This window comes from Magallana gigas, chromosome 8 (assembly GCF_963853765.1).
Source record: "Magallana gigas chromosome 8, xbMagGiga1.1, whole genome shotgun sequence".
Classification (NCBI taxonomy): domain Eukaryota; kingdom Metazoa; phylum Mollusca; class Bivalvia; order Ostreida; family Ostreidae; genus Magallana; species Magallana gigas.
Genome location: NC_088860.1, coordinates 4,177,662 through 4,198,399, shown reverse-complemented (window position 1 = coordinate 4,198,399; position 20,738 = coordinate 4,177,662).

The following is a 20,738-nucleotide window of genomic DNA, read 5'->3' as shown; positions in this document are numbered from 1 at the left end:
TATAGCATACTTTTTTCAAATTTTTTCATTATTTATCAAGAAAAATGAAGAGAAATCAAATCATAAAATAAACATTCTGCAAAGAGAAAGACGATTTGATACATGTACACATGTCTAAGTTTCTATGGATGATTACAAATTTAATAAATAAGAATTTGTAGTCTTAAAATTTGACAAATTTCGAAACGCAATTATATTCATAAATTTTGAAGTGAACAAAAACCTACAAAAGTATTAGCGGCTTTATTTCCTCCATCCAATTGTCCTGACACGAGTTCTGTATTATTCAGAAACCTTCAGAACCAGATGAAAACATTTTGTTGTTTGGATAAAACTAACAAAGAATGGTTCATAATGCTTTATGCTTTTCTTGTTTTGAAATTCATCTACAACATTCACTTATTGAGGGTCCTACATGTATCAAAAAGTGACCAGCTCAATACAGCCCTGGAGAAGTTAGTATGCATTATTTTTTATGTTTTACTCTGTATGATATAAAACCGCATGGCCATTTCGTGTCCACATAAACATGAAATTTTGTGCACGTAATGTCTGAGAGTAAAATCCTCATCGCATGTGTGTCTGTCTTAAAGTCGCGTTTAATGGTACATACATATGTATATATACAACAGTGTCCATAAAATCAAATACTAGAATCGCAATTAACTAAAATGATCATGTTTCATATGTAAACCAAGCCTTCATGGAATAGACTAATGGAGAAACCGTAACTCTTAAACGATGGTCTGATAGAACAAAATTTCTTTTGATAATGGGATGTCTGGATTTGAACACGTTATTGTATTGTGTTCACTTTGTTACACTAATCTCTTAAAGGAAATTATCTTCTACAGCAAATCTTATTTTAAGAGATTAAATTGTAAACCATACCTTGACTATCCATTAATTAAACTGCAATGGAACCTATGAAAAACTTCAGAAAATAGACTATATGTAGTTATTGAAAAAATAATTTGTAACCAAAATAAACAATATTTGTGAACATGTTTGTTAGTAATGAAACAGTATAAAACAAATTAAAACCGTGGCATGTACTTAAAACTAGGCAATTATAACCAAAAACAAAAATCTGCGCTGCATGCCAGTGTTTTGTTTGAGATGTACTTTGCCACTTTGTCACGGGTTTTCCTTTCTATCCCCAACTGACAGTCAGTATACGAGTTTTTGTAACATTATGTCATATTAGTACGCTGCCGCTGAACAAATGAAGCTCTAATTGTATGACTAATCGACCAGTAATAAGCAGTCAATCCCCTACCTCCACATGATGGATATAGCCAACCTCTGCTACTGAGCTGGAATTTATTAAGACACAACAACTAGTAAACAAGAGCCTCAACTCATTCAGTAAATGGAGAGAGCAGTTATAGGGTCTGGTAAACTACACACGACCCCTGCGGACGAGTTTCCTTCCCCTCTCACACATTGTTCCAATACTGCACAAATGATGCTATCACCTCAACTGGTACTAACTGTACGAATCAGTCACTTTCAGATGATGATGTTTTCTGAACAATTAGAAACCGTACAAGCATCTAATTATTATGTGGCAATGGTCGTCAAGAGCTATATCGCTAACTTGCCATATCATGCATTCCGAAATCAAGCCAAAAGCCTGTATTGTCGGTGTTAGTTTTGTCAACTCAGTAAAAGAGTGGTACTTGGTGCATTTAATGTCAGCTCGCGGGGAGCGATACCCTGACCTGCTTATATATAGGACAGGCTTTGTTGACTGCCCCTTTCTTCTACGAATGTGAAGTCTCATGAAAAGTGAAAACTTTTTCTAGACGCGTTCGATAAGCCGTATTTGAAATATCATGAAACACAAATTAGTGTTAGTATTCCTGTGTATGCACTAAGTAAATTTGAAAAAAAAGTGTTTTTAAACGTCTTGGAATATTTTTTATTAAGGAAGACGCTGGAAAACAACTATCTTTTTTTTCTCCTGTTGAATATCTTCCATAAATTGAAGTATTTTTCGCCATTCTTTAACTGAGATTCCCGGTAAACAATTCTTTAGAGTTTCCGTCCAAGGACCCCGATGCCTGAAGGAATGCTATGTTTTTGATCAGTTGGAAGTTTATTGAACGGTTGCAAACAAAACTTTTTTTCTAATGAAGACGTTTAAACCTGTGTGGTTTTTACTCCGTTTATCAAGAATTGAAATAAAGAGCGCAGTTTGGAATGTTCGTTTTGTCTATAGTAAACATGCCATCCGCCATACTGAAGGACAGGAGTTCATAAAACTACTCGGTTTTAAGGAGCAATAAAATTCACGTAGCAAAACTATACTTAAAACGTTGACGTTTTGATTTTCAGAAGAAAATAAATAAAGTGCGTTATTAGTCGTATTCTCTCACCACACACGCGCGCTTTCCCGCCATCTGTGCTGACTGCGGAATCTCAGAGCAGACGGCAATTACCACTACCACATTAATGGGCCAACAAAAAACACTGCACGATAAGTAGTTTTTAGAAAATAAACTCACTGTCGGCAATCACTGAGTAATAGGAAGAAAAAACAGAACAATTAGCAGCAGAATGAGAGGCCGTTTGAACGTGTTACCAACAGGGGCTGACTGATCTCGCGAGATTTAGCGGTACCTGATGGAAACAACAACAAACAAACACGATGGTGGCCTTAATTAAGGTTATTTTTACCATCGAGTCACTCACAGAGTTGGTCCTAGGGGCCAAGAGTAAGATAGTTTTGGACTCGTCTCTAAAACGTTTTATTCCAGTAATATTGGTGTCCATGGACGCAGGGTTAGGGTTACGGTTTATAGTTTACACAATATCAGCATCTTTGCTTTTGTTATGTACATTACGTGCAATTGGATTTGAAAAGTCAAATTCTAAGATCAGAAGATGAAATTTGTTCCATTGTTGGCTTGGCTCCAAGGTCTGTGATTCTGTAAGTGGTCTTCTGTTGTTTGTAACTCAAGACTGTTTGCAACCTTTTAAAAACAAATTAAACTTAATGATATTTTCAAGAATTCTAGGAAAAAATATCCCTCCATTTGTTTCACTTTAAATAGCAATTAAAGCTGAAGTGGTCTACAAGGCAGAGGAGATATTTTTAAGGATGGTATTTCGCACGTTTTCTGTCATGACAGATTCGGAGAGGAAATTTAGATTGCATAATTATATACTTCACATTACGACATAGGTATGCTCGGTCATTCTTGTGGGGGTGCAGTGACTAAGTGGCATGATGATAATTAAACAACAACAAAATAATTTAAGATCTGTCATTGTTGAAATTGTTTGATTTCAATTAAGATGTTACCTTAATACCAACATTCTTTATGTTCTTTTGATATGACCTCATATAACAAAACCTTAATTATGCTTGTAACTCTATATAAGCTCATGAACATAAAATACCGTCCTTTTTTTAGAACTGTACGTGTTCTTCAGCCATGTTCTGGACCATCTATGAGATTCAAACTAGACTTGATTTAGAGGAGATGTCCAAAATTTCTCCTTTGAAATTTATCTGTGTCTTAAAAGAATTTTAAAGATATCAACTTTACAAACCCTTCGGACAACACCTTGGCTGCTTAGACCTTTATATGTTCATTCACTAACAGCAAAATCCGTTTTAAACGACACTTATGATCAATAGATTGGAGACCAGTCTATTATAACCGGAAGTTATTCAAAACACAAGACTATGCCACTCGTTATTGCCAAAACAACCAGGAAAGACCGAGGAACAATGTAGATGGGAGTATTAAGCAATTGGTTAGACTCATTGCTAGCGCTCTCGAGCGCTAGCAGCTACGTTAGTCCTTTTCACTGGAATACGCATGCTCGACTCCATAGTAAGGGATTCTGGGAATACTGTACTATACTGTAGATAAACTGTTCCATTTGAATTACGTTTTATAATCTTCACAAGAAGTTTTGTGTTCTATTGTAAATGCCAAAAAGTAACAGTACAGTAGCTGAGGTCTTATAAAGCAAAGTTATTTTAAATATTATGATAAATAGCTAGCTTTATTCCTTCAAGCTCGGAAAACAACCTCGGATAATGTTTTCCGAGCTTACAGGAAATGCCCGAGAAGATACGATTGCTACAAAACAGTATCAATGGTTCTTGAAATTTTTCACCTAGAAATTGAAATTACAGAAGATACATAATGATTAAGGCACAGTCAATGAGCTATGTAATTGGCGATGTGAAGCCCACTCTAGACTCACAATTCTAAATTGAGACCCCACTCCAGCACAATTTCAGTACACCGCTGTGCCTTCCTATTGTTAATCAATCGATTCAGAAATTTAAACCAATGTTTTAGAAATCTGCTTCTGTGTTTTATGATGGCTACAGCGCTAGCTCAACAATCTTTTTAAAAGATAAGCTTGTAAAGAATATATAACTTACAAAACATATTGAGTAAAGTATTTAGATAAATAATTTGTTAGTAGAATATATGAGACCAGATCAGAAAAGAAAAGCAGACTACAAAACTATATAAAGTTGCTAAGCCTTGGATCATCTTACAACAAAGTAATCAATTTCATGCTCAATTTCGAAAAAGTTTTCAGAAAATTGAAACTACCTGAAAGATACAGTTCTTTGGTACTTTGATTAATTTTTCAATTCTACAGAAAATGTACACTTTAACGTAAGGCCATTCCAAGTTTTTTCTATGTTTAGCGTCCGCGGACGGATTGGTTTTCAGATGTAAAAATAAAAAAAAACCCACAATGGTTGTTCATAAAATTCGATCGTTTTTTGTATATCGGGCTCGGGATTGCATTTTTAAATCGGGATCGGAAATCAAATATTTATAAACAACATTCAAAATGCAAAATGTCAGTTCTACTATAATGCAGGGAATTTATTTGTTTTTTATTTCTTATATGAAGTTTTGTGCCAAAGATATGGATTTCTTTATTATATTATTTGTTATTTTTGTTACAAAATGAAGAAAATACTTCAAAATATATAATAAATTTTATTTTGTTGAACCTTTAAGTTTGTGTGTTTTTTCTTAGGTTTGTGGGTTTTTTTCCTGATAGAAAGATAGGTTTTTGAGTTTTGGGTGGACGCTAAACAAAGAGAAAACTTGCAATGGCATAGTGAATATAAGCCAAGAAAGCAACAAATCTCTCCCCCTACACACCCACCCTGGTGGAATAAAATAAGGAAAAATAATGAAGTTTCTATAAACCTTTGTAATTGATTCCATTGTCATTTTCTCATAAAAGTTCTTAATATCAAGCAACTCTAGAAAACACCGAGGGGTTATACTATGTAGTTGACATCTCAGTCTACATTTCTTAGTCGTTAAGGTCTGAGATTTTTAAAACCACACAGTTCAGAAAAAATTGTATCTTCATTTTATGTGTAGGTTATTGAAATGACAACGCTATTTCCTTATAAGAAACATGTTTAGTGTTTTCATTTCGTTGAGAGAAAAGAAGTACCTAATTGTATTCACAAAACAGTTTAAATTTGCATCGCCATGCATTAAAGATTTGGCGTATAAATTCTTTGGAAAACGTACGGTACTTTTATAAGCAAATATTTTCCAACTGATTTGATAGGACTGTCCGCTACAATTCACTTTATTTCGGAATTCATCTTTATCGTTTTCTCTTTTGTATTCTAGTCAGCCTCTGGCGGGAAATGAGATGACGATATTTAGCGCGCGATATGTCTCAGCGTGACTTTTAAAGATAATGTATATAATGATATCCGATCGAATAAATAACAATCTCCCCTAGAGATTCGTCTTTTTATTTGTCTATGATGATGGAAACTAGCCGCCTCTTTGACGGCGCCGTTTTGTCGTAAATTAATCACTAACGGAATAAGTGATAAGAACTAATCGCTAAGTCTTAAACATTTCTATCACCCTGATTTCCTGAATTTGTTGTCCTAATGGCGCTTGATAAACTTTAAATTGACACTAACATGTGCAATTATCCGCAAATTGGAAAAATTCAGAATTGAAAAAATGGTTTGATTGTGGTGTCTCCTTCGGGCTGTACAGCACAGTGAAGCAGAATATCTACCGATTGCCGAAAAAAAATAAGCTGACTTGTACGGAAACTGTCAGTCGCACGGCGTGATTGCCTATATCTCACAAAATCTTTGACAAGTAAACTTACGAATTACTTTTCGTTGATACAGCAATTAAAGATACTAAATGATATCCCTGATAAACTTTTTGCCCAGTGTGGGCCTGCCATACCCGTGATTTAAATACATTTCGGCACCACTATTTATAATATGTCACCCTTCAAGATAAATTGGAAGCTTCGCTCATGATATCATATTTACCAAAAATTACAAGATTTTGGCATATTTTCAGTGGGCCTTTGGAGTGGTATTTTTATAAAGCAAGTGCCATATAATTCACAAATTTCATCAACAGATAGTTAAGTGATAACCAATTACATTGATGTACATATCAAAATTTCAATGAAGATATCAGTTGGTGATTTATCGTCCCACAACAACCTCACTTCCTTCACTGTTTGGCAAAATATCACAATATCAGAAGAAATCAAACCGCCGTCCCTGACGTGCTGGGCTTCGGTTTTGTATCGTCTAAAACAAAATTACAGAATTCCTAGATCGTTTTGACTGGGAATGACACAAAACACTACACTGCATCGTAGGTATAACATAATGCATTAATGTTGCATAGAAATGGCAATTCAAAATGTACTTAACATAAGTCACAGAAGTTCCGGATTTTTAAAACTGTTCGCAAAGAATGCAACAGATCATTTCATTACTCATAAAATATTTTTTTTTAATTTACAAAAGAAAGAGAGTGAAGACAATTCAACCGTTGAATGGTACATTGTATTTTTGAGTCATTGTATATGGCTCAGTCATGTTCACAAAACTCTGTGTGTGTACATTCTTAGCACAGAGAATTGGCCTCTGTACATTCTGTTCATTGGACATTTTTATAGTATTTCTTGTCATTAGAACATGTTCTGTGGTACAACTTAGTCACAGAGCATTTACCGCTGTAGAATCTGTTCATAGAAATTTCATTGTTGCATCTTATTCATATTATGACCAATAATCGTGTTCATTGAGCTTTACTGGATCTTTCTTTGGTAAATTCTCATCCTTTAGCATTGTCAAGAATGCTTTTTCTCTTTACAGAACACTGCCATTTGTGAATAATCTCTAAAGGTCAGGACTCTTGGTACATTCTGCTCAGAGAACTGTGTACAGTACATTATGTTTAATCAGAACTGTCCATGAGAAATATTATAGTCTAATCTGATTATACAGCTACACGTTATGACATGGGTATTGTTTAATAAACAGCAATTTAAAAAATGTTCACCGGGATATGAAGTTGGTTGGTCACGTGATCAAATCCTGTGAAGCCCGAAGGGCTTCTCAGTAGATTTATAAGTAAAAAACATACTAAACATAAAATAGATTTATAAGTAATAAACAGCAATGTTAAAAAGTTCACCGGGATATGAAGTTGGTTGGTCACGTGATCAAATCCTGTGAAGCCCGAAGGGCTTCTCAGTAGATTTGATCACATACCAACCAACTTCATATTTTGGTGAACTTTTTAACATTGCTGTTTATTACTTATATTTACGTTTGAGAAATAGAAACTATTGATATTACAAAGATTTTCTGCTTATAATAATCCAAGCGACAAGCGAAAAGTGCGTGCTATGATAATTGTGACGTCATGAAAAAGTTCATACAGAATTGAACGTTTTCGCTATTCTAGAGGACATATTTGCAAATGTAAATATTGTGGTACAATATGATCATTTTACAGTGTCTGGGTATGGCTTGTGGTACAATATGATCAAATTGCAGTGTCTGGGTATGGTTTGTGGTACAATATGATCAAATTGCAGTGTCTGGGTATGGTTTGTAGTACAATATGATCATATTGCAGTGTCTGGGTATGGTTTGTGGTACAATATGATCATATTGCAGTGTCTGGGTATGGTTTGTAGTACAATATGATCATATTGCAGTGTCTGGATATGGTTTGTGGTACAATATGATCATATTGCAGTGTCTGGGTATGGTTTGTAGTACAATATGATCATATTGCAGTGTCTGAGTAAGGTTTGTGGTACAATATGATCATATTGCAGTGTCTGGGTATGGTTTGTAGTACAATATGATCATATTGCAGTGTCTGGGTATGGTTTGTAGTACAATATGATCATATTGCAGTGTCTGGGTAAGGTTTGTGGTACAATATGATCATTGTGTATTCTGAAGTAGCATTGTCTCTGGTAAAAAATTCTTAATACTAGGAATGAATTGAACATAATTCTGACAAATCACCATATCTCCTAAGATTATGATTTTGGAAAACTTGATTTTACAAAACCTTAAGATCATAAAAAATTAAGGAATCGGTACATTGCTTTCCTTTTTGTATATTGTAAGCATGAATAAGCATGAATAGTTCTAATAGCTACGCTTTATTTCATCTCAAAGGCTTTTTAGAAACTTTTGCAATCGGAAAATTGAAATTGGTGTGTTAAGAATTATATATATTGTCCAAAGTACAAAAGGGTGAATTGCAAATATTTGAACACTTTATTATACAAATTTTGTCATTGCAAACAAATAGTAGTTTAATATGGCAAAACAACCTTCATAAAGACCTTTAAGGAATATACAAATGAAATCAGAATTGACGCTGCCCTAATCGCTGGTAATTTGAAACAGAATGAACAGTTTCAAATATGAAATATTTAATTTTCATATTTATTGACTTTCATGTACTATATGAAAATACACATCAGATATTTTTTTAGTAAAAAAATACATTCAAATTTCAAACCACCAATTACAAGTCTTTGCGCCCCCTCTACCTGTTTTATCTGTAATGCTGATATCATAAAATGATATATATTTTACATGTCATTTAAATCTATTTTGTCATCATCTTTTTAATTCTAGAAGTACTCTTGCATTTATCTTTTTTCCTTCTCTTATCAATGTTTATACACACCATTTGAAATGTTTATGAGTGTAGCAATCGAAGAAGTATTGCCAATCGGTTATCATAACTCATTCAGACCTACCGGGTATTAACCGGTTAATTAAATCAAAATACACTCTCGTTGGGCATATTGTTCATAATTATTGTTCCCAAAAGTGATCACTATATAATTAGCCAGAAAAGACAACGCAATACGTCAGTGTAACTATAATATCGTTTATGTAATAAGAAAAAGTGTGGAAAAATTAACATTAAGGAAGCATGCATGAAAACTCAAAACAAATGATTTCGTAGTTAATCACTTTCTTTTAACATCGTCCATCGTCGTCATCATAAGAAAATATATATATATATATATATATATATATATATATATATATATATCCAAATCACAAAAGAATTTTCTCAGTGTCCGGTAAAAATATAATAAAAGAAAAAAAGCAAAAAAAGCCAGAATGTTTTGCAGTTAGTGTTGCTTTTTTTCTTTTATTATATATATATATATATATATATATATATATATATATATATATATATATATATATATATATATATATATATATATATATATATATATATATATATATATATATATTTGGTCACAAAATACAATTTGAACTGAAGATTTGCTTTTGGCAAGATTTGTCATTTAGAATATTTTTTTCTAATTAGGAGAGTGTTTTCCGAAAATTCAAATCATGTGACAATACCTGTAAGTCTATTTACTTCTTGTTCTTCATGTAGAAGATGTTATAAAGTAGTAGACCAAGGCATACACATGTACATACGCTCGTAGAACACAAGCAAAACCTTTGCTAGCAGGTACCGAAAAAAAACATTCATATCCATGCCAATAAAACATAGGCATGCATATACCAGAAAACACAACCATACCTTTACCCATATCTTAGTTTGCTAGTGAATACCATCGGTTGTACAGTACAATCGTACCTTTGGTAGTACATACATACGATTGTTGAGTACAATCATACGTTTGGTACTGTATACCCTCGCTTGTAGAACAGAGACTCTTGATACGTACTGTTTTATTAGTCCCCTACCGGTTTTCACCGGAGGGGACTATAGCTTTCCTCTGCGTCCGTCAGTCCGTCCGTCTGTCTGTCTGTCCGTCCGTCTGTCTGTCCCACTTCAGTTTTCCACACTTTTTTTCTTTATGCGTTTGAGGAATAATATGAAATTTGCTGAACAGCTTCAAAATGTCAAACTACAGATCAAGTTTACACTTTTGTAGCGCCTGGTTGACATATTTTCGAGAAAATTAATTTTTTATATTCAAATTTTTTTAATGTTCGGGTTCGATATTCTGCATAACAGTGCATCGTTTTCACAATTTCCACAAACCGGTAGGGGACGTGTATTGCTTATGCAATACTCTCAGAATGCTTGTTAATATGCGTTTTTATAACCATATGACACAATGATAATGAAATCTATTTGATTATCAAACGTTCCAAACATAGCTCATCTATGTTATATTTTTTCTTTGAATATCATATAATTAATTACGTTGATAATCGCTTTCATAACAATTTAATCTTCTAGAGATGATATTTTATTTGGAGTGTTGACCAATCTTGTTAGAATTCATATATATGAACAAGTTGTATACTATATCATATTATCATTAGGCATACACTCTTTTTTTGGTCACTTCTGCTTTTTGTAGCTTTGATGTAGGTTACTTAACTAATAAAACAAATGTTGTGTACCAAACTCACGAAGGATTCAACAATTTTCAATCAATAGGTAAGGCTGTATTGGACACCTCCATACTATGACGTCTATCATATTGAAAGTATAATTTTACAATTCTGTTCTTTCCCAATTAGCATAGCACAAAGGGTAAGAGGGTTAACTACGAATTTGTAAGTCATGAGTTCGAATCCTGCTGGGGCTTTACCTTTCTAAGAATTTTTTAAGACATTTTTCTGGTAAATATAGTAAAATTTTGAGAGTTCTAAATCGATGAAAGTGTTTTGTAATAATGTACTTTAATCCACATTAATATCGACAGGTGTCCCATATCACCTTAAATGGTTGCTATGAATGAAAAGGGACATATCTAAATCATTTTTATTAGGAATTTGTTTTTCACCATTCTTTTAGATCTACTTATCAAATAATAACTCAATATAATGGTAAGTTAGGATGAACATTAAGTTCATTACTTTTGGGGTTATATGTAAGATCCTGTCATAATCATACACTCGCACTACGAAAGCATTCACCAGTTCCTTTCATTACAGGTCTACCATTGGAGAGCCACCTGCGGGAATAGACATGTATACTCTATAAAAATTTGGTATGTTCCTGGTCTACTTGCAAGTGAGTATATTACCCTCGTCTTCAGTTCTATTGTTAGGCTATCAATTTAAATATTTCCACGAATAAGAAAAATTAGTATTGTATTATAATGAATGTATTTATCACTTTTAACGAAGTTTGGTATGTACAGAATGGTAATAATTCTGTGGACTATCTTTTATGTAATCAGTAGTTTTAACATCCGAGTTAAATGATTTATCACTGGTAACTGCCTAATATTCACATATTATACAATTTCGACATTCGGCTATAGCTGTGATTACATTCAATTACAATAAAGTGCGATATAATTCGCACCCACGTCTTTGTTTTCTCTGAGATTACAGACCAAGTGATGTAGTGTTTTCCCAAGGCGAGTTCTGTTTGTCTCTTGATGAGTTTGACATATACTATTTCCGCTTAGTCGGGATCGAGGTCGCCAAATTGACTCCATGTCTATTCTTTCCTCTCGGGTTCGGATTAACAGACAGGATGGCCGCAAACAATGATTTGAAAGATAATCTAAGTATTGCGATTATGCATAATTAATTGGTTGTAAATGATGAAATTACGAATAATGGTGTAAAACGTATATCATTCGCCAGTCTGAAGAAAATTGCAGAAGCACTTGACCAACTTACAAAACCAATGCATAAAGTGATTTCGCAAATATCTTTAAGCAAAAAAGAAGTCAAGTACGTTATCAGCTAGGGTTAAACAAGAATGAAATACTATACCCAGCATGAGTGGTTATATCTTAATATTGCAATCAGTAATTGCAATTTATAAACCATTTAAGATATTAGCAATAGATTGAAATCTAACCATTAGCCCAGTCTTTAAATTTCAAGACATGCACAAGAAGTATTTTTTATATTTATATTCCGATGATTTTGAAAAAAGCATGTAAGCCAGTTTGTACATAGAATAATGTATATTCTATTAGTAAACAGAAGATAAACTATTGTAGACCAAAATTAAAGTTTCCTTTATCCCTTACAGCTGATAAAACTATTACTTCCTGAAATTTTAAAACTTTTAAATACGAATCAGCTCGCTCCTTTTTATATTTCAGAGAATATTAACTAAGCAAATACATGCAGTTATATTTAAATCCACCATTATCTAGATATTAAATTGAATAGTTAAGGAGAGGTCTTAAAAAAGATGCAAGTATTCAAAGTAAACTGATTTAAAAGGTATTCTTAATCGGGGTTATGAAGTTACAAGTAGCTGGCATTGTAGTACTCCCCGTCTCCATAGCTGCATGGACCCAAAAGGAAACATTTTATGTTCGGTTAACCCTGTTCCTCTTCTTGCTTGTAAAGCTGTTTTAAGTAATTTCACTGTATCTGAAATTTTAAATGTTTGTTTTCCTTTTATTTAACCTCAATTAAATTTTTTGTTTAAAGTTGATAAATATCTATATGATTTTAAATTGTTTAATAAATGCTAGGCATGTTAGATACAAACATTTACAAATTTGGAAACATAATGAATATTCATTATAGAACGTTTACCTAAATGAATAGTGTATAAATACACACAAACAAATTCAACTGAAAAGTACATTTACGAAAACATTGTAAAACATATTCAAAAACCAAACCTTCACATCCATGTAATCGCCATCTTTTCCCTACATAACATAGCAAGTCATTGTACATTTGAATGATATGAATACAAAACAAAATATGTTTGCATGACAACAGCAAAACAAAAACAAAAAGAATCGACTATACTAAAATTGATTAAAACATTAAGTTACTAACAAGTAAGAAACAAGTAATGGGCAAGTACAAGATTCAGAAAAGACGGACAAGTACAAAATACAGGAAAAGGACGAGTACAAGATACAGGAAAAGGACGAGTACAAGATACAGAAAAGGCGAGTAGGAGATAACCTTTTATTGGATTACTGGAATCTGTTACTCGAATTGAACCTCAAGAGGAGAGTAAAACTATAGAATACTACGACACAGAGGGTTATTTTTATCAAAAATAAATTGCAGTCCGTCATGTTAACATTCCAAGTCCATTCATCTTAACATATTTACGTAGATGGGTTGTGTATAACCTTAAGTTTTGTCCATATTTGTCCGTTGAAGAAACTGCTTCATGGGCAGTTACTTTTATTAACAATCAATGACTGCCTAACGTAGAAACATTTTACTTTGTGTATATACATTCCCAAATATCTTGCTTAATTAAGATTTTAAACTTTTGTTGTGAATTATCTAAAATCAATGCAAACAGTAAAAGCAACGCATTGTCTAATAAAACAAAGAAGAAATTAACCTTAATTACATTTCCAATCTTTTTCTTAAGATTAAAACGTTTTAGTTGTATATTAATAAAAAAAACCAAAACCTTTGCTTTAAACAAAACCATGTTCGGATTAATGTAAAGTCAATGTAAAAACTCGAAACTTATCCTTGCATCAATTAAAAAAAGCTTTTAATGTATAAACAATAATTACATAAAGTAAAACCAATTCTTGCTATAAATATAAAATATTCACTGTATATAAATTCAACAGACCACTAAAACCAACCGTACCTAAAATAATGTAAGTTTATTTTATATACAAGAAGTCAAATAGTTTCCTAGAATAGAAAATGTTTTAATGTTTTGCAATTGAATAAAACATTTAAAACATTTAAACAAAACCTTGTTTTAGATGATTACTTATATACATTATTTGATACCTAACTAAACCAAAATTTAATCATTGTAGAAAAAAAATGTTACGACATAGACAATAAACCAGACAGTTACCTTAAGATAGAAAAATATTTAACTTATACAAATTTTGACAAACACCTGTCTTATAAAAAATATTTTACTTTTCTACAATCAACGCATACAATTAACCTTGTTAAGGGTTTTTTTCCAGGTGAAATCTTGGTATCGACAGCTGACAACTTACTTATATCCTCTTCAAGAACATGTGTATGAAAAATTAATATATCGAAAATTGAGTGAAATTTTGTTGAAAATAGACTCATGTACTTTAATTATCCCGATTAAAACCACGAAATTTTAGAATATTGATAAAACTTGACATTCCCATGAGTTAATAAATCCTTTTAAAATATGTCTATCATTTTTATTTTTACTCCTGTGTTTAGATAAAAACACAACAAATATTAAAACTAGATCTTATCAATTTTAATCTTCCGGGTAAGATTGACTTTTTTCATTTTCTCTATTTTTTTAATTGTTGTATTTGTTATTCCCCCTGTTGTATTTATTATTCCCACTGTTGTTTTTTTTTTTTTTTTATGACCTTGTTATTATTTACTTTTGATTTTTCTACTCAACTGCTAATTTTTTTTTCATCGTAGCAATTGATCTGTACCTTTCTATTTCTTTTTCTCTCTCTTTCTTTTTTAGTTTTCTTTTTATATTTTGTTCTTGTGTCCCTTTCTAATATTATTGATAACATTAAATTATTGTCATATATATATATATATATATATATATATATATATATATATATATATATATATATATATATATATATATATATATATATATATATATATATATATATATAAGACTTTGACTACAGGAAAAGGCATATAAAGGCATTTTGCTTGCTGTTTGATCCAATTCAATCTATTGAAATATTTAAATATTTATCTAAATAAAATATCTCTTGAATTAAAGCCACCTAGTAAATTTATATTTCAGAACTCTAAAAACGTCGTCAATGAATCTGATGAATATGAAAGTCAACTCGGACTGTTCCTAAAGGAAATCGTACGGATCTTTATTTTCAATTTTTTAATATTTTTTATTCAAATGACATTATACGACAGTAAATATGTTAATTACCGGTAATCATATTGATCATTAATTTATTATATCGTTCTTTTGATGCCAAATAAATAATTCTATGCATATTGACTATAATATTGGAACACGTAGATGACAAAATATTTCCGGAAACCTATAATGTTCAAACTTTTATGGACCACAGTCCCTTCAGCTAAGGGACACAACTCTTTATTCGCTTTATGATATAAAATTGATATGTTAAACGATATCTGTCAAAAAATTTCCCGTAAAGTATGCTAAACTTGAATGCGTTTTTATTAGATTTAAGTTTTTTCCCCGGAAATCATTATCACCGAGGCGACAGTTTCTAAGAGTGTACATAGGTTGGTGAATCTTAATAATGCTGTGGGAATTGTTTTTATTTCTCCAACTGGTTCAGGTAGGATATATGTGTTAAGCTGTCTTACAAAAGGAAGTCTTTTTCTCGTCAGTTCTTAAAATATCAGAAGTTAATGCCCACGTAATTGCTTAGAAACACCTAAACGTCTCTTGGAACAAGGGGCAATATTTTAGAAGCTTTTTTAAAATCTGTTCCATTATACTGTCCTATTGTGATGTACAAATTTAGATTATTGAGAATCATGTACACATTTTGATTCTCAATAATCTAAATTTTTGTAAAGGACACTATGTTTACAAATTATGTCTGATACATTATACGAGTCGATTCTTCTAAGCTGCAAACAGTAATGTGGTATGTTATGTTTGAATGTTCAACTTTCTGTATGTATTTTAACTAAATATATTTGCATATTTTTATAACATCAGCTGCATTGATACCCAATCACCGTTAATTATACTGAAAACAATACCGAGGACAAATGATCCACAGGATGCACATAATGTCTGGCTGTGGTTCGGTATGGTATTATAAAAAGAACGGTTATTGATTTGAGTCTCCTTCCTTCAATGTTAGTGCCCTACCTCTGTCCCGGCCTCGCATGCTGGAAGTCTTTTACGTAGCTAGATGGACGTTTTTCTCCATCATCTCACAGAGTGTAAAATGAAGCGACCCTCTATCCACGAAAGAATTAATTAGCCTCAATTTGTGACGTCCATAACTACCAAGTCCTATTTTGGCAATTTGTAATTGTCCGGGCCACAAAAGAAGGCTTATTCGCAGAACCAAAGCAATTTCAAAGACGGTTGGTTCGGTTATATTGATACTTAGTATAGCGGATTGATTGCTATTAAATAGTTAATTTCCTATCAAAGTATTACCGGGAAAAATACTCCCCATTGGAAGACGTGTAATTTTGTCATTAAACGACTTAGAGAAATAAAGGTAATTGGTCAATAAACGCCAGTCGTTTATTGAAATAAATCGTCTCGCGTGCTGGTAATTGTTCAGTCTCCCTAGTCTTAATCCGTCTTTGTAATAACTTAAGCGGCCTCGTCTTACTCTTGGTCTGTAAATAAAGATGCTTTGTAATGTGGACCAACATCCAGCATGCATTTGCGACAATGCAGTTTTCTAATCCTGTAATTGTTTCTTATTTTTAAAGATAAAAGGAGACAAATTTCAATGCTTGTGAATGGGAACTCTTAGAAGACAAAGATTGATTAAAGAAATGATTTGTGCATGATCATTAAATCAAATACTACTTTTTAAAGAGCGTTGTTATATTTCCATTGTAAAGACATAAAAAAAAATCTGTAAAAGTATTTGATTTTTTTCATCAAAACATTAACTCTAAATAGGGACTCAATTCTTTACAGTAACATCTTTGAGATACTTTTTTACGCATATTTGAATTGAATATTTCGGCATAATACTTTTGTTTTGGTCTTTAATAAAAAAAAATGATGCAATTGCATTAGAATTTTCTTTTTTCTTTTCTTTGGCAGATACATTAATAACTTATCCTGTTATTTCGAATAAATAAGTAATTAATTAAAACATTTTGATTGTGTTTTGTGTCCTTTTCCCATCTGGGATAAAAACATAATATAAATCTAAATACTTATTAGCAATATCCATTGCGTTGGTTAGACATTTTCTCAAATTGGCGCTATTCTGACCAATCCATTAAAACCTGACCAAATGTGGGTAACAATTCTTTTTATAAGGGACTAGTGGGGCTTCCAGCCTCGTATGAGGGACAATTTGTGTGTTAATCTTTATCCACTGGCACACTTGTATTTGTGTTATCTTATTAAACCAAACTCTACTAGCATTTGATAAGGTACATGTATTCACCACCATGAAGAGGTTGAACATTTCATGCTTTTGAATGAACAGTTCAAGCTTTCCTAGGCTGATAAAAAGGAGTAAAAAAATTTCTAAGCCAGTACTGAGTCTTGGCTGGACCGCTCTATGACTACCAGTTTGATTCAGTGATGACGATTTGTCATCAACGAGTAAATAGGGTGATGGGTAAACCGAGTCAAAAGCTGAAAATAAGGACATCGTTTTGTACTTTACCCTACATAATGATTCACTAATGGCACAACTGTCGCCTTGATATTTAAATTATAATGAAATATTGGAAACAAACTTTGTGTTAGGTTTAAAATTCAAATATTGCCCCAAACGCTTTAGTATATGACTCATTTCCACAGAAACCAAAACTGATTAATTCGATCATTAAAATCCTTTTTTCTATTAAACGTTCCTGATGCCTGGATAGCAGATACTCGTGAATTCTTTATCACTGATGTAGATCACTTATCCAACAGAAGATGTATTTTAGATCACTTTCTCAAAAATTAAAATATCGTTGGCCTGTAATAGCTCGTTTAATGCGCAGTCCCGCTGCTTAAATCGACTTCGCAGTAATGAAGATTTTATACCTGCTGTTTCCGAAATGACTTTCTTACAATATGGATGAATGGAACTAATTCAATAAATCTGTTAGCTACAACGGACCCAGACAAAGCGTCAACACGAGAATTAGTCGAACACGCCCCTCGAAGGTTAATCACTCGTAAACCGAAGATTCACAATGTGTTAATATGTTTTCGAACGATTTCATCGGTGCATTTAATATGAGTTCCAAAACTCTGAGCATGTCGCTTACTGACTTGCATTGCAAAATATCCAGGATAATTACGAAGTATATTAGGTTGAAATATTTCTTGAAATGAATGAAATATATTTTTAGAAAGCATAATTAACTTTTAAAAGTTCTGCTAATGCAGAAGGCTTGTTTTTTGTATTCGCACAAGGTGATTTTGATTACCATGAAAGATATTTGAAGAGGTTATTCATTACGTCTTTTTGTAACTTATTTTAGAACGATTTCTCCTTTTAGTCGAAAATATGGCGCGGAGATTCATATCATCGTTGCGTGAAATTAAACTTCAACAATTTATTACAAAGTGAATTTTTAGAAATGGATCAATAAAATTAATAGTTATTTTTATGACTTTAATTAAAAAGCTGTATAAATTGAAAAGAAGTGTTTATTATCTTGGAAAATACATCATTTTTCGCAATAAAAGAGAAATTGATACCATTGGGCATTGTATTAATGATAATTAGAGTACATATTCATTTTTTATCACAATTGAATAATGGTGTGTTATTAAGAAAATGAAAACACTTGGTGAATGAAAGTGAAGGTATTTTTTCAACTTTGATATTGAAGTATCCTTGCTAAATAAAAAATTAAAAATCATTCTGCCTAATCGTATTTATATCACTGAGTAAGTTTATCTCAACCCATAGAAAAACCGTAATGGGAAATGTCAAAACGTATGTTTGCTGTTCTTTAAGTTTCCATAGGAGTTAACCTAAAAATATTGATGGTCGATAAAACATAACCCAGCACAATGGCCCAAATTTTTATATAATATCGTAGATTGTGCACAAACGGATCCCGTGGCGCAGAATCCGTTCATAATTTGCAAGACACCAGAACACTATGCTGCAAATTGGCGCAAATGAAGGATATCAAAAACGCGAGTTAGCGTATCTTTCTTCCTCTAGATTTCCAAATTTTTATAGCAATTATTTCTCAAAGACAATATACATTCCCGGAAATTTGTCGGCAATACCAGCACCGATGAAAGAATAAATGTTGCATGACAGCAATGTGCTTGCCTGTTTTTGTTTTAGCTGATTCACTGGTTTTAAAATAAAAATCATTGTAATAAGCCATGTGTTTTTAAACATCGAATATTTCTAATGGACGATAAAGATATATGCTAGCCCATAAAAATACCGTTAAAATGCATCAACTGACATCTCACTTACTTTGTTAATTTATCGAAAAACGTTTTGATTTCTCAACTTTAAAATTTTGATATAAAGCAAGCCAATAATTCATGCGATATATGCAATTTGTTCATAAAGTTACACTAACAATTTATTTGAACCTCGAGACAGGACATTAAATAAATTTTGAATACAATTCTTGTAAATGTATTGGACACTGTTTCTAATGAATACTGGTACACAATGGTTTTCCTCTTCAACAACATCATGAACATAGCAAAGCTCTTCCAATCATATTTTTGATCTTTAAAGGGACCTAGACACGATTTGAGATGAAAATTTTATTTTGAATTTTTTATATATAAAATTATTAACTTGTGTATTTTCAATGATTCACCAAATTTTGAATGTTAAATGTCAAATTACAAGCAAGATACGGAAGAAAGAAATCGTTGTTATGTAAACAAAATTCGAGTCTTTTATTTGTTTACAGATAATGTTAAGTAAATAAATTACATTTCTTTGACAAAATAACTTTTAGCCAGCAAGATAAACTGATTTAATGTTTTCATAAATAATTTAATCAACAAAAAGAACATTAGATTAAAACCTATACCTATACAACACATATGTAAACAATAACAGGACTCGTCGAGCTTTGTTTACAAAACAAACAATTCCAAACTCTGTAACTCGCTTGTAACTCAACATTTGACTTTCAAATATTAACAAAGTATTTAAACATTGATGTTGACTATTCAAAAATATAGTTTGAAGAATTTGAGCTCAAACAGCAGCCACAGTTTCGTTTCCATCGTACAGTACTGCAAAGTCAGGCAGTGGGAAACTTGTAGAGAACTTCCTTCTTGTTAAGGTTACACATATCTTAATTGTTGACTAATGGATAAGTCTGCTCTTGAATAACCTTCATGCACGTACGCATTAATGCACATTGAGCCGGGTTTGGTGACGCCTTACGGGTTTGGTCAATACGTGACGTGAGGAGTTTGATCGCGGCGTTATATCGGACCTTGATTTACGTTATCAAAAATCGTACTTGATAATGCATAAACCATATCAGATTTGACATTGTTATCTTGTGTAACAAGTTACAACAGACTTTATTATTTAGTGTTTATCTAATATTAAACTTTTTTATTGTAAAGTCGGATGCAATTGCAATTTGTTTCCAATTGGGAAAAATCTGCAATTATATTCATTTTTTGTATTCCTATATGTGTATATCATTAAGGTACAGTTTGTTGATATTCAGTTAACTTTATTATATGGACACCCAGTTTAATAAGTGCGTTAGTTCATTTGATACGGTAATCTAAGTTTGGGTTTCCATGCATGTTAAGCATTTAAAGACAAAAAACAGTTCCGCATTGTCAAGTATTCGTGGAGAAATT